Source organism: Hippopotamus amphibius, chromosome 3 (genome assembly GCF_030028045.1).
Source record: "Hippopotamus amphibius kiboko isolate mHipAmp2 chromosome 3, mHipAmp2.hap2, whole genome shotgun sequence".
Classification (NCBI taxonomy): Eukaryota; Metazoa; Chordata; class Mammalia; order Artiodactyla; family Hippopotamidae; genus Hippopotamus; species Hippopotamus amphibius.
In genome coordinates, this window is record NC_080188.1 from 115,759,057 (window position 1) to 115,772,969 (window position 13,913).

Below are 13,913 nucleotides of genomic sequence, written 5' to 3' on the forward strand. Positions count from 1 at the left end.
CTGTAAAATGGGAATAATACCTATCCCCATGGGGTGTTAGATACAATGAATTAATAGATAAGAATTCTTAGAATAGTACATAACAGCCAATATTTACCGAGTGCTATTAACTACTAGAATTTCTCCTCCTTCTGCCCTAAACCAAGTTCTTACCTTTTTATTTTTCTTCCCCATGTGAGGACAAGCTTATAGCCCAAGATGAGGAGGAGCTAGGGGAAGCAGCTGCCTCAGGCTTTTCTAGCAGAATAGAGCACTCAGGCAGAAAGATCCAGACACTTGCTATGGAAGTTAGTTAAGGGACTCCCCTTAGCTGGGAATGTTTCCCCATCTGTGACTAGGGATGACCTGTCCTGAACAACCCCCTGGCTTGTGCAAGGTCTATGGGATATGCTCTTCAGGGTGTGAAATAAGTTCAGATTCTCAGCTTGGTTGTTGCTTGGAGGAACTGGGCTGACATGCTCTGAGGGGTCAGGGATCCAGTTCCATCCGGGGCTAACTCTTTTTAATGAATTAATTTTTATTTATTGGCTGTCTTGGGTCTTGATCAAACCCGTGTCCCCTGCATTGGCAGGCGGATTCTTAACAACTGAGCCACCTAGAAAATCCCGCCAAGTATCTTTATAGCCGCTTATATCTTATACATTGCCTTTTTGTGTCCTTATCTATACTCTCAAGTTTGTTTTCTTGTCTGTAAAGAACTTTCACAAGGGGTGGATATCCTCATCTTTCAAGTTTCCCACTGAATTGGCCATTGGTTTTTCTTCAATGTCCTTCCATCTTGCTGTTTGAAAGGATTATGTGACGAGTATTTTTTCCTTCCTATTTTTAGCTTTGAATGTGGCAAAGACCTTCCCTACTCTATATATACACTCATAAAAGTATCCATTTACTTTTTTTATATAAATTTATTTATTTATTTTTTATTTTATTGGCTGTGTTGGGTCTTTTTTGCTGTGCACAAGCTTTCTTTTAGTTGCGGTGCGCGGGCTCCTTATTGCCGTGGCTTCCCTTGTTGCGGAGCACGGGCTCTAGGTGCATGGGCTTCAGTAGTTGCAGCACATGGGCTCAATAGTTGTGGCTCACGGGCTCTAGAGCACAGGCTCAATAGTTGTGGCGCACGGACTTAGTTGCTCCACTGCATGTGGGATCTTCCTGGAGCAGGGCTCGAACCCGTGTCCCCTGCATTGGCAGGTGGATTCTTACCCACTTCCCCACCTAGGAAGCCCCATTTACTTTTTTGTGATATTCCTATGACACGGTTTTTCTCCTGCTGTTGCATGCATGCAGGTTTATGATTTTGATAGGTAACTTTGGCAAGCGCTCTTTCCACTGTACATAGATTTCTGTCCACGCTTCCATGTCAAAGGGACGCTTCCACGTCAAAGGGTTCTGTTCGCAGAAACAAATGTACAAAGTATGTGAACAACGAAGGTCCTTGCAGTGCTAAGTTCCCTGTGCTTTCCCTGGAGGGAAGCAGTCTAAGCTTTGACTTACCTGGATATCAAAATCCAGTCCAAATTTGCCCAATTTAAAACTTCTTCCCTCCCTTAAAACCACCTCTTAGTATAAGAAGGCACCTGAGGCTTGAGAACAGTTGAGTCAGAACTGATGGGGATGATAACAAGCCACTTTTGCTGACCTGTGGCAGGAAGCAGAGCTGCTCGGCGGCCCGTCAGGTTTTCTCTCTTCCTGCCTTTTGGGGTGGGGGCCAGGTACTGTGGCTATAGCTAGGTGATACCCAAAGGGGATCCCTTCCCTCTCTATCTACCCCTGGCTCCCTTATCTTTACACTGAGATCATGGTGCTTTTGTCTTAAATAAAAAGGAGAGTACTTCACAGGCTGTTTTTTCAGCTTAAGTAAAATTCAACTCTGTAAAGTGTGACTCCATGCCCAGACATTTCCAGAAGGGTGTTTTATATAAAAGTACCACTCTGTTCCAGCAATAGGAAGACCAAATATCCAGGTCAACATTCAGAAGCAAACAACTAAAATGCCAGATTATTTATTTGTTTTAAAAACATGTTCAAATCATTGCTAATTTAAAAAAAAAAAAGAAAAGAAAAGAAAAAAGGCATGCACAGAGGCCAAAAATAAAGTAAAAGCAAAAACTCTGGGAAGTGAAACCAGTTTCTATTCTGGGGATTTCTGCGGAAGCCTGGAGGTCTTGATGTTCTACTTTGATGAACACAGGGGGTTGCAGATCAGCCCAGAGGTTGCCAGAGGTGGGGAGCCTAGATGCAGGCCTCTGTCCAAGCTGGGACTCAGGGGGCTTCATCCTCAGGCCAGAGTGAAGGAGAAACAAAGCACTGCACAGAAGGGGGCAGCAAGGGATCTGGCCTACATTGACTGTGGTGCTGGCTGGCTGGCTGAAAAAAAAAAAAAAAAAAAAAAACACCTCCCCTGAGAATTAAGAGTACAGTTCCCTCTTCTCTGGCCCAGGTTCTTAGTCTAGAGCAGGGGTAAGAATTCTCTAAAGTTCAATCTGGAGAAAACCTCAAGGGCTGAATTTAATTTACAGTGATCCCAGGGTGATAATTAAAGTAGTCTGGGCTCAAGCAGAAGCAAATGCAAATCCTGATGGGGGAAAAAAAAAGATTTCAGCCAAAGTTTCAAAGAATTCTCAAAGTCACAAATAAAAAGAGCACTTCACAAACCAAAACTCACAAGACACCATAGAAAAGAGTGAAAAGACAAGGCTCCAACTGGGAAGATAGCTGCAACAAGACAAGGGATTGCTATCCAAAACATACATACATTTTAAAACTCCTACAAATCAACAAGAAAAAGACAACCCAAAGAGGAACATAGGCAAGGGCACAAACTGGCCTTTCGCAAAAAAACTCAAACAGCCTATAAGTGGAAAAAAGATGCTCAACCTCATTAGTAATTATGGATGTGAAAATAAACTTCAAGATGATGGTATATATCCCCCAGATAAGCAAAAATAAAAAAATCAGAAGGGTTGACAAGGGTATGGAGACAGGTACACTCATCTACTGCTAATCAGAGTGTAAACTGGTACAACCATGTTGAAAAATAATTTGTCATTAGAGAACAGACTTGTGGTTGCCAAGGGGGAGGAAGGGGAGGGAAGGGATGGATTGGGAGTTTGGGATTAGCAGATGCACGCTGTTATACATAGAATGGATAATCAGGTCCTACTGTATAACACAGGGAACTATATTCAATATCCTATAATAAACCCGAACGGAAAAGAATATGAAAAAGAATGTATATATATGTATAACTGAATCACTTCACTGTACAGCAGAAATTACCACAACACTGTAAATCAAATACACGAGTAAAATAAATTTTCAAAAAATTTTTCATTATAATATGATCTATACAATAAATCCTCTCCTAGGTTTATATCCTAGGAAATACACTTGCACCAGAATGTTCACAGAAACAGTTTATAATCACAAAAAAATTGGCCCATATGTCCATTATTGACAATAGGACACAGAAGTGCCATGTGGGGTGTTCCTATAATGGGATTCTACAGTGAATGAGCAGTAAGGGTTAACATGTCCAAGTTTATCCCTTGCAGACCGGCCTCCCAGAAAAGAGTTGGCCTCTTCTAAGGCTCCATGGAATCCAGTCACTGTCAAGTGCCTGAGGCGCTGATCAGTTACAAAGCTTGGACCCCAGCCCCTTAACTATGTCCAAGGAGGGGCTGGTGCTTCTCCAACCATGAATGTAATGAGGTGAACCCTGTTGCCTGCTAGCCACATCAAACAGCTGCAACGGCATCCTCTGGACCCTAGATCCATGAGCATATCAAGGGAAAGAGCTGGTACAAATCCCCCACCCACCCACTCACCCAACACAAAATACGAGCTGGAAGATTAGGGCCTGAAGCAAGGTTCTGCTACATCACACTGTTACTGTTCTCCCTTCCGCTGAGGACAACAAAGGAGAAGCTGTGCTTCCCAATCAGGCAGCTCAAATGCACCTCAGCCCAATGGTGGGAATCCCTCACCCTGAGCGCCCTGCCCAGGATGAATGATCCATGCAGGACCTGCACAGCTGCCCCCGTCTCTGGTGAATGCTGTTCCAGCAACCTTGGGGGAGTTGTTTGGCCATTTGACTTTGTTGGCACAACAGTGAAGAAACACAGCTACGTGTGTCAATACAGGTAAACCTCAAGAACAATGTTGAGCAAATGAAGTCAAAGAAAGTGAGTTGAACGACTTCATTTATACAAAGTTCAAAAATAAGCAAAAAAAAAAAGGTAAGAAAAATATATAGTGGCAAAATTATAAAAACAAAGGAATGATCACCCCGTATTTCAGGGTAGCAGTTTCTTCTGTGAGGGGAGAAAGAGGGACACATTCATGGAAGGGTCTACAGCAGACCCCTGATGCTCTTTCCTAAGCTGGGTGGTAGATACGAGGGTGTTTATTATCTTTTCAACTGAAAATTTAAACTTTTAAACTATCCTAAATTTAAACTTTTAAACTATCCTTTAAACTAAATGTTTTAGACCCTTTTGAATGAATGTTTCACAATTAAAAAAAAAAAAAACTTTTAAAATGTTGGTTAAAGACCTGTTCCAAATTTTGAAAAACTTCGGATGAGATCTTAGACTTCACGCTGCTGGTTTGAGATGAGCCACCTCCTGACCTGCCTTAATATGATCTGCTGGGCATTATTCCAGCATTCCTGCCCCCCACCCTGTCTGTCTTCCCCTCGTGGCTCCCTCCTCCCTCCAACAAGGCAGTGGGGCTACCAGAGCCTCTCCTTACACCAGCCACCCCTACCCTGGGTCTACCTAGTGAATGTTCACTTCTCCAAAATGTGCTTATGTGGCCTCTCCCCAGATTTACCTCTTTCAAAATAGCTGTGCCCCATGCACTGCGTTGGCACCTCTATCAGAACTCTACAGCCCCAAGGTTGTATCACCTGTGTACTCCCACCTCCCTGCCTAATCACGTTCCATGTGGTGTTATCAGAGCCTTGTAAACGTAAGATTTATGAACAAAGAAGGCCATGTCAGCCTTCACCTTTATAACACAGGTGTGCAGGGTCAAGGGCCACCAGGACCCCAGCAGTGTCACTAGATGCCAGTGCAGACAGGAGCAGAGAAAACGGCATCCAGCTATGGAGTGCTTCTCATACTCTCTGCACACAACAGCCCTGGGCAGAAGGCACCATTAACTCAGTTTTACAGATGCAGAAACTGAGACACAAAAACGTGAGTCACATTAAAAAAAAAAAAAAAAAAAAAGACGTAAGTCACAGAGCGCTGCAGCACTGGAATTCAAACCTATCTTTTGATTCCAGAGCCCACAGCTAACCACAGCACTACATCCTGGAATACTGTGGAGCTGCCTGGTCCTGCCTCAGCTGATAATGGAGCAGTCAGCTGTCTCTGAAGCCAGACGGCTTAAAATCCTGGCTCTACCAATGATGGTTTCCTTTTTGTGGAACTGGGAGAACAGCGCCCAGCTGTGGTGCTGACAGCTTGGTCCTGGTGCCAGTGTTACTGGGGAGACTAGTGTAACTACAGCGCCCCCAGGTGGAGGCCTTGGTCAGGGCTCCAAGGCCAAGCAACCTTCAACAGCGGATAAACATGGGTGGGTTTGTGCACTGGGTCCTCAGGCACAAAGAATCCAGGAGTGGATCGTCTAAGGGCTCAAGTTCACGTAGGATGCAATAAGCATTAATTACAAAATTCATGAGCCTAATTAGGATCCAGAAAAGGTTGAGCCCTTTAGAATCTACCCACTGAGCCCTGCTTCCAAAAGGTTCACCTACAAGACAGCTGAGGTGAACTATGGAGACGTGGCAGAGGTGAAAGCTGTCCATTCCATTTGGCCTGAAATAATGAAATCTGTCATCTCTGCCTCCTCCCCCCTTTTGTGTTCTGAGGAGAAAGAGAACCTGAGCTTTGGTCTCAGCCCCAGGGCTGAATCTGTCCATCCCTCAGCAGTAATGAATTGAATGCCAGCAATGAGTACACGGTCTTGCCCTCAGGAAATCAAAACCTAATTACAAGAGACAAATGCATAAACACCTCCAAGGTGACATGGTAGAGCTATGCCAGAAGCATGAACCCGGGCTGAGTGAGGGCACTCGCTTGGCAGGGCAGGGATGCCAGGGAGACCAAACAGTGTAGCAGAAATAAAAGTAGCAGCAACAGTTAAAATAGGTACGGCATTCATCATGTTCACCACTGTCCTAAGTGCTGCTCACACACTAACCTACTTAAGCCTTACAGCATCCCTAATAAGCACACTATCCCCATCTTACAGATAAAGATATTGAGCAGAGAGAAGTAAAAAAATCTGCCCGAGGCCCCACACTACTAAGTGCCAGAGCTGGGATTCAAAGCCCAGAGTTTGCCCCAGAGTCCCAGAGCCTACCTTTCATCCTGGACTGCAAAGGGGCATGAAGGTCCACGGGGGTGCGGGAAGCTGCCCAGTTACTGGACAGCTAAAGGCAAGGTTGTTTCAAGTATAAAATAAGAAAATATATGTACAGTGTCTGGCACAAGGCCCTTCTGTCCATGAGAGTGGACAGAGGGCAGGAGAGGTGAAAGCACTTCAGAGCCTTATGATGCACGTGCCAGTCCTTCTAGGGCAGTGGTCTGGAACTGACTGGGGGCGGGGACGGGACTATAGTCCCTCTGAGATATTCTAGGCCTCACTCTCCAATGCACATTTGCATGGATACGACACATACTTCACACAATCTGAGGGGCACCATGGTGCCCTTTCCAACCCACGGATCCCCCAAGAACCTTTGTCCTTATCTCCCGCAGCTTAGTTTACCTGGAAAGTTTTTCTGAAAATGAAGGCAGACCTTAAGAATGCACATGGTGGGAGGACACAGAGATCGCGACTCCCCACAAATAGATAGGTTGACGGAGGCCCAAGCAGACTGCAGGAACCCCGGAGCAACTGGGTAGGACCTGGGGGAAGTCAGGGGGGCAGGGAAGGGAAAGCCTGATGGGACTGGCATCCCTGGGGTGGTGGCTGGGTGAGGGGCGAGGTTCCAGCCTGGAGAGACCCTTGGGGGCTGGGGAGATCTGAAACCGCAACTGGGTTTCTCCTGCCCAGGAGGTCAGGAGGCCTGCTGAACTCCTGCGCTTGGGAGCTTGCTGGGCTCCCCAGCTGGGTCCTCCACCCTCCAAGGCCCCTTCCGGGCTGCCAGGGTCCTGGGGGTGTGGGAAGGAGGGAGGAGGGGTAAGGAGGTGGAGAGGCAGATAGGTGGGGGTGGGGGCTTTGAGATTGGGGGACGGGGAGGCGAGAAGGTGGTTCACCTGCCCTCTTGGCCAGGGAGGCCGACTGGGCTCCCAGGCCTGGTCCTTCATTCTCCAGGCCCCGCTCTGGAACGAGCATCCTGGAGGTGCTGGGGGGGAGGGGGACGGGGGGGAGGGAGAGAGGCAGACAGTGGGGGTGAGAAGGGATCTCTCCAGGTCAGAATAGGGGAGGCGCCGCCGGGTATTTCTTCTGGGCAGGTCCTCCACCTTCCAAGGCTCCTCCCAGTTGGTCCTAGAAGTACAGGAGGGAAGCGGTGGGGGTAAAAGAAGAGATGTGGAAGGGCGCAGGAACCCTCTGGGACCAGAGGATCGGGGGAGTAACAGAAGGCATTTCCGCTGTCCACTGGCCCGGGAAGCCTGCTGGGCTCCCAGGCCTGGTCTCCAACTTTCCAGGGTCCCCTCCCAGACGCGTTGGTCCTAGGGATGTTGGAGCATGGCAGGGGAAGAGGAAGAGAGGCAGACTGGTGGTGGGATGTTCCAGGAGCAGAGGACTAGGGGAGGTGCGGAGGACCTATCCCCTGCCCACTTGGGCCTAATGGGCCTGCTGGGCTCCCGAGTCTGGTCCCTCGATCTCTCTGGCTGATTGGGTCATACAAGTGTGGGAGGGAGGAGAGGAAGAGAGGCAGACAGTGGTGGGGAGGACATTGCAGGACCGGAGGATCAGGGGAGACGTTGCAGGAAATCTCCCTATCTACCTGGCACCAGGAGGCCTGTTGCACTCCCAGACCTGGTCTTTGGTCCTCCAGGGGCCCCTCTAGGTCTCACTGGTCCTAGGGGTGTAGAAGGAAAGCAGGGGAGAAGAGGAGAGGCAGACAGGTGAGGGGGCCTTCTGGGACTGGAGGATCAAGGGAGGCGGAGGAGGTATTTCCTCTGCCCACTAGCTCTGGGAAGCCTGCTAGGGTCACGGACCTGGTCTTTCACACTCCAGGGCCCCCTCCAGCTGCTTGGGACCTAGGAGAGTGGGGGGCGGGGAAGAGGAAGGGAGGCAGACAGGGAACCTACGAGACTGGGAGATCTGGGGAAGTGCCGCAGACGTTACCCTAGCCCAGTTGGCCCTGGGAAGCCTGTTGGGCGTCAGAGTATGGTCTCCTGCCTTCCAGTGCCCCCTGCAGCTGTGAGGGTCCTAGGGGAATAGGAGAGAGGGGGTGAGGAAGATGAGAACCCAAGGGGGAGGGACCCTCCAAGACTGGAGGACTAGGGGAGGTGTCTAGCATTTCTCCCACCAACTCGGGCCTAGGGAGCCCACTGGGTACCTTGACCTGGCCCTTTGCTCCCAGGAGCAGAAGCATTCCTGGGCCCCTCTGCCTCATTGGGCCTAAGCTCTATTCCCCACCACCCCCAGGGCCTTTTCTAAGCGTAAGTCCTGCCCATTGCCTAACCTCCCCCCCACCCCCGCCCCTGCCTAAGCCCCACACCCAGAGCCAAGGCCTTTTCTGGCTTTTCCTTTTTCCCCTCCCACCTCCTCACTTAGGCTATTGCAGTTGTTTTACCTTCCAGCTGTTGCTCTCTCTTTTTTAAGTTTTCTAACACATCTGTTAGTTTCCTATTATCGTATTTTTTATCTTTCTATTGTTCTGCTGTTCTCCTACTTTTTTTTTCTTTTTTCTTTTTTTCATTTTTCTTCATTTTCCTGCTCCACACGGCTTGTGGGATCTTGATTCACATGCCCAGGGTCAGGCCTGAGCTCCACAGGTGGGAGCTCTAAGTCCAAAACATTGGACTAACAGGTGAACCCAGTTCTGAGGGAATACTGATCAGAGTGAGGTGTCCCAGAGGTTCTCATCTCAACAACAAGACCCAGCTATACTCAACAGCCTACAAACTCCAGTGCTTGAAACCTCAGACCAAACACCCAGTGGGACAGGAACACAATCCCGCCCATTCAAAGTCAGGGGAAAATGAGACGACAAAAATTATGTCACAGATGAAGGAACAAGGTAAAAATACACAAGACCAAATAAATGAAGAGGAAATAGGAAAACTGCCTGAAAAAGAATTCAGAGTAATGATAGTAAAGATGATCCAAAAATCTCAACAAAAAAGAGAGAAAATACAAGAAACCGTTAATAAGGACTCAGAAGAACTAAAGAGCAAACAAACAGTAATAGATAACAAAATAACCAAAATTAAAAATACTCTAGATGGTATAAACAGAATAACTGAGGCAGAAGAACGAATAAGTGAGTTGGAAGATGGAATGGGGGAAATAACTGCCACAGAGCAGGAAAAAGAAAAAAGAATAAAAGAATGGAAGACAGTCTCAGAGACCTTGTTGACAACATAAAGCACACCAACATTCGAATCACAGGCATCCCAGAAGAAGAAAAAAAGAAAGGGTTTGAGAAAATATTTGAAGAGGTTATAGTAGAAAACTTCCCCAACATGGAAAAGGAAATAATTAATCACGTCCAAGAAGCACAGAGTCCCATACAGAATAAACCCAAGGAGAAATATACCGAGGCACGTATTAATCAAACTAACGAAAATTAAACACAAAGAAAAAATATGAAAAGCAGCAAGAGAAAAGCAACAAATAACATATAAGGGAAAACCCATAAGGATAACGGCTGATCTTTCTGCAGAAACTCTTTGAGCCAGAGGGAGTGGCAGGATATACTGAAAGTCCTGAAAGAGAAAAACCTACAGCCAAGAATACTCTCCCCAGCAAGAATCTCATTCAGATTCAACAGAGAAATCAAAAGCTTTACAGACAAGCAAAATTTAAGAGAACTCAGCACCACCAAAGCAGCCTTACAACAATTGCTAAAGGAACTTTTCTAAGTAGGAAACACAAGAGAAGGAAAAGACATACAAAAACAAACCCAAAACAATTAAGAAAATGGTAATAGGAGCATACATGTCAATAATCACCTTAAATGTAAATGGATTAAATGCTCCAACCAAAAGACACAAGACAGGTTGAATGGATACAAAAACAAGACCCTTACATATGCTGTCTACAAAAAACCCACTTCAGACTAAGGGACACGTATAGACTGAAAGTAGGGGGATGCAAAAAGATATTCCATGCAAATGGAAGTCAAAAGAAAGCTGGAGTAGCAATACTCATATCAGACAAATTAGACTTGAAAGTAAAGAATACTAAAAGAGACAAGGAAGGACACTACATAATGATCAAGAGATCCATCCAAGAAGAACATATCACAATGGTAAATATCTATGCACCCAACATAGGAGCACCTCAATACATAAGGCAAATGCTAACAGCCATAAAAGGGGACATCGACAGTAACACAATAATAGTAGGAGACTTGAACACCCCACTTACATCAATGGACAGATCATCCAAACAGAAAATAAATAAGGACACACAAGCTTTAAATGACACATTAGACCATCTTGACTTAATTGATATTTATAGGACATTCCATCCAAAAACTACAGAATACACTTTCTACTCAAGTGCACATGGAACATTCTCCATGATAGATCACACCTTGGGTCACAAATCAAGCCTCGGTAAATTCAAAAAAATTGAAATTGTATCAAGCATTTTCTCTGACCACAATGCCATGAGACTAAGATATCAATTACTTGAAAAAAAAAAAAAAAAACCTGTAAAAAATACAAACACATGGAGACTAAACAATATACTATTAAACAACCAAGAAATCACTGAAGATATCAAAGAGGAAATCAAAAAAAACCTAGAAACAAATGACAATGAAAACACAACAACCCAAAACCTATGGGATGCAGCAAAAGCAGTTCTAAGAGTGAAGTTTACAGCAATACAGTCCTACCTCAAGAAACAAGAAAAATATAGAATAAACAACCTAATCTGACACCTACAACAATTAGAGAAAGAAGAACAAAAAAAAACCCCAGAGTGAGCAGAAGGAAAGAAATCATAAAGATCAAATCAGAAATAAATGAAAAAGAAATGAAGGAAACAATAGCAAAGATTAATGAAACGAAAAGCTGGTTCTTTGAGATGATAAAAAAAATTGATAAACCATTAGCCAAACCTACCAGGAAAAAAAGGGAGAAGATGCAAATCAACAGAATTAGAAATGAAAAAGAAGTAACAACTAACACTGCAGAAATACAAAAGATCATGAGAGACTACTACAAGCAACTATATGCCAATAAATTGGATAAACTGGAAGAAATGGATAAATTCTTAGAAAAGTACAATCTTCCAAAACTGAACCAGGAAGAAATAGAACATATGAACAGACCAATCACAAGTATGGAAATTGAGACTGTGATTAAAAATATTCCAAGAAACAAAAGCACAGGGCCACATGGATTCACAGGCAAATTCTATCAAACATTTAGAGAAGAGCTAACACCTGTCCTTCTCAAACTCTTCCAAAATATAGCAGAGGAGGAACACTGCCAAACTCATTCTATGAGGCCACCATCACCCTGATACCAAAACCAGGCAAAGATGTCACAAAAAAAGAAAATTACCAGCCAATATCACTGATGAATATAGACGCAAAAATCCGCAACAAAATACTAGCTAACAGAATCCAACATCACATTCAAAAATTCATACACCATAATCAAGTGGGGTTTATAGCTGGAATGCAAGGATTCTTCAATATATGCAAATCAATCAATGTGTTACATCATACTAAGAAACTGAAGGATAAAACCATATGATCATCTCAATAGACGCAGAAAAAGCTTTTGACAAAATTCAACATCCATTTATGATAAAAACACTCCAGAAAATGGGCACAGAAGGAAACTACCTCAACATAATACAAGCCATATATGACAAACCAACAGCCAACATCATTCTAAATGGTGAAAAACTGAAAGCATTCCCTCTGAGAACAGGAACAAGACAAGGGTGCCCACTCTCACCATCATTATTCAACATAGTTTTGGAAGTTTTAGTCACAGCAATCAGAGAATAAAATGAAATAAAAGGAATCCAAATTGGAAAAGTAAAACTGTCACTCTTTGCAGATGACATATTATACATAGAAAACCCTAAAGATTCTACCAGAAAACTGCTAGCACTAATTGATGAATTTAGTAAAGTAGCAGGATATAAAATTAATGCACAGAAATCTCTTGCATTCCTATACACTAATAACGAAAGATCAGAAAGAGAAATTAAGCAGCAAAAAGAATAAAATACCTAGGAAAAAACCTGCCTAAGAAGGCAAAAGACTATGCAGAAAACTATAAGAAACTGATGAAAGAAATTGCAAGACAGTATCGTACTGCCACAAAAATAGAAAGGAAGATCAATGGAACAGAATAGAGGGCCCAGAGATAAACCTACGCACATATGGGCACCCTATCTTTGAAAAAGGAGGGAAGAATATACAATGGAAAAAAGCCTCTTCAATAAGTGGTGCTGGGAAAACTGGGCAGCTACACGTAAAAGAATGAAATTAGGACACTTCCTAACATCATACACAAAAATAAACTCAAAATGGATTAAAGACCTAATTGTAAGGCCAGACACTATAAAACTCCTAGAGGAAAACATAGGCAGAACACTCTATGACATACATCAAAGCAAGATCCTTTTTGACCCACCTCCTAGAGTAATGGAAATAAAACCAAGAATAAACAAATGGGACCTAATGAAACTTAAAAGCTTTTGTACAGCAAAAGAAACCATAAACAAGACAAGAAGACAACCCTCAGAATGGGAGAAAATACTTGCCAATGAAGCAACTGACAAAGGATTAATCTCCAAAATATATAAGCAGCTTATGTAGCTTAATAGCAAAAAAGCAAATAACCCAATCCACAAATGGGCAGAAGACCCAAATAGACATTTCTCTAAAGAAGACATGCAGATGGCTAACAAACACATGAAAAGATGCTCAACATCACTAATCATTAGAGAAATGCAAGTCAAAGCCACAATGAGGTATCACCTCACACTGGTCAGAATAGCCATCCTCAAAAAATCTAGAAACAATAAATGTTGGAGAGGGTGTGGAGAAAAGGGAACTCTCCTGCACTGTTGGTGGGATTGTAAGTTGGTACAGCCTCTATGGAAAACAGTATGGAGGTTCCTTAAAAAACTAAAAATGGAACTACCTTATGACCCAGTAATCCCACTATTGGGCATATACCCAGAAAAAACCATAAACCAAAAAGAAACATGTACCATAATGCAGCACTGCATTGCAGCACTATTTCCAATAGCCAGGACATGGAAGCAACCTAAATGCCCATCAACAGATGAATGAATAAAGATGTGGCACATATATACAATGGAATATTACTCAGCCATAAAAAGGAATGAATTTGAACTATATGTAATGAGGTGGATAGACCTAGAAACTGTCATACAGAGCGAAGTAAGCCAGAAAGAGAAAAACAAATACCGTATGCTAACTCATATATACGGAATCTGAAGAAATGGTACTGATGAACCTAGTCACAGGGCAAGAGTGGAGATGCAGATATAGAGAATGGACTTGAGGACACCGGGCTGGGGTGGGGGGTGGGGCAAAGGGGAAGCTGTGATGAAGTGAGAGAGTAGCACAGACATAGATACACTGCCAAATGTAAAACAGATAGCTAGTGGGAAGTTGCTGTATAACAAAGGGAGATCAACTTGATGATGGGTGATGCTTCAGAAGGCCAGGACAGGGAGGGTGGGAGGCAGTCACGGGAGTGAGCAGATATGGGGATATA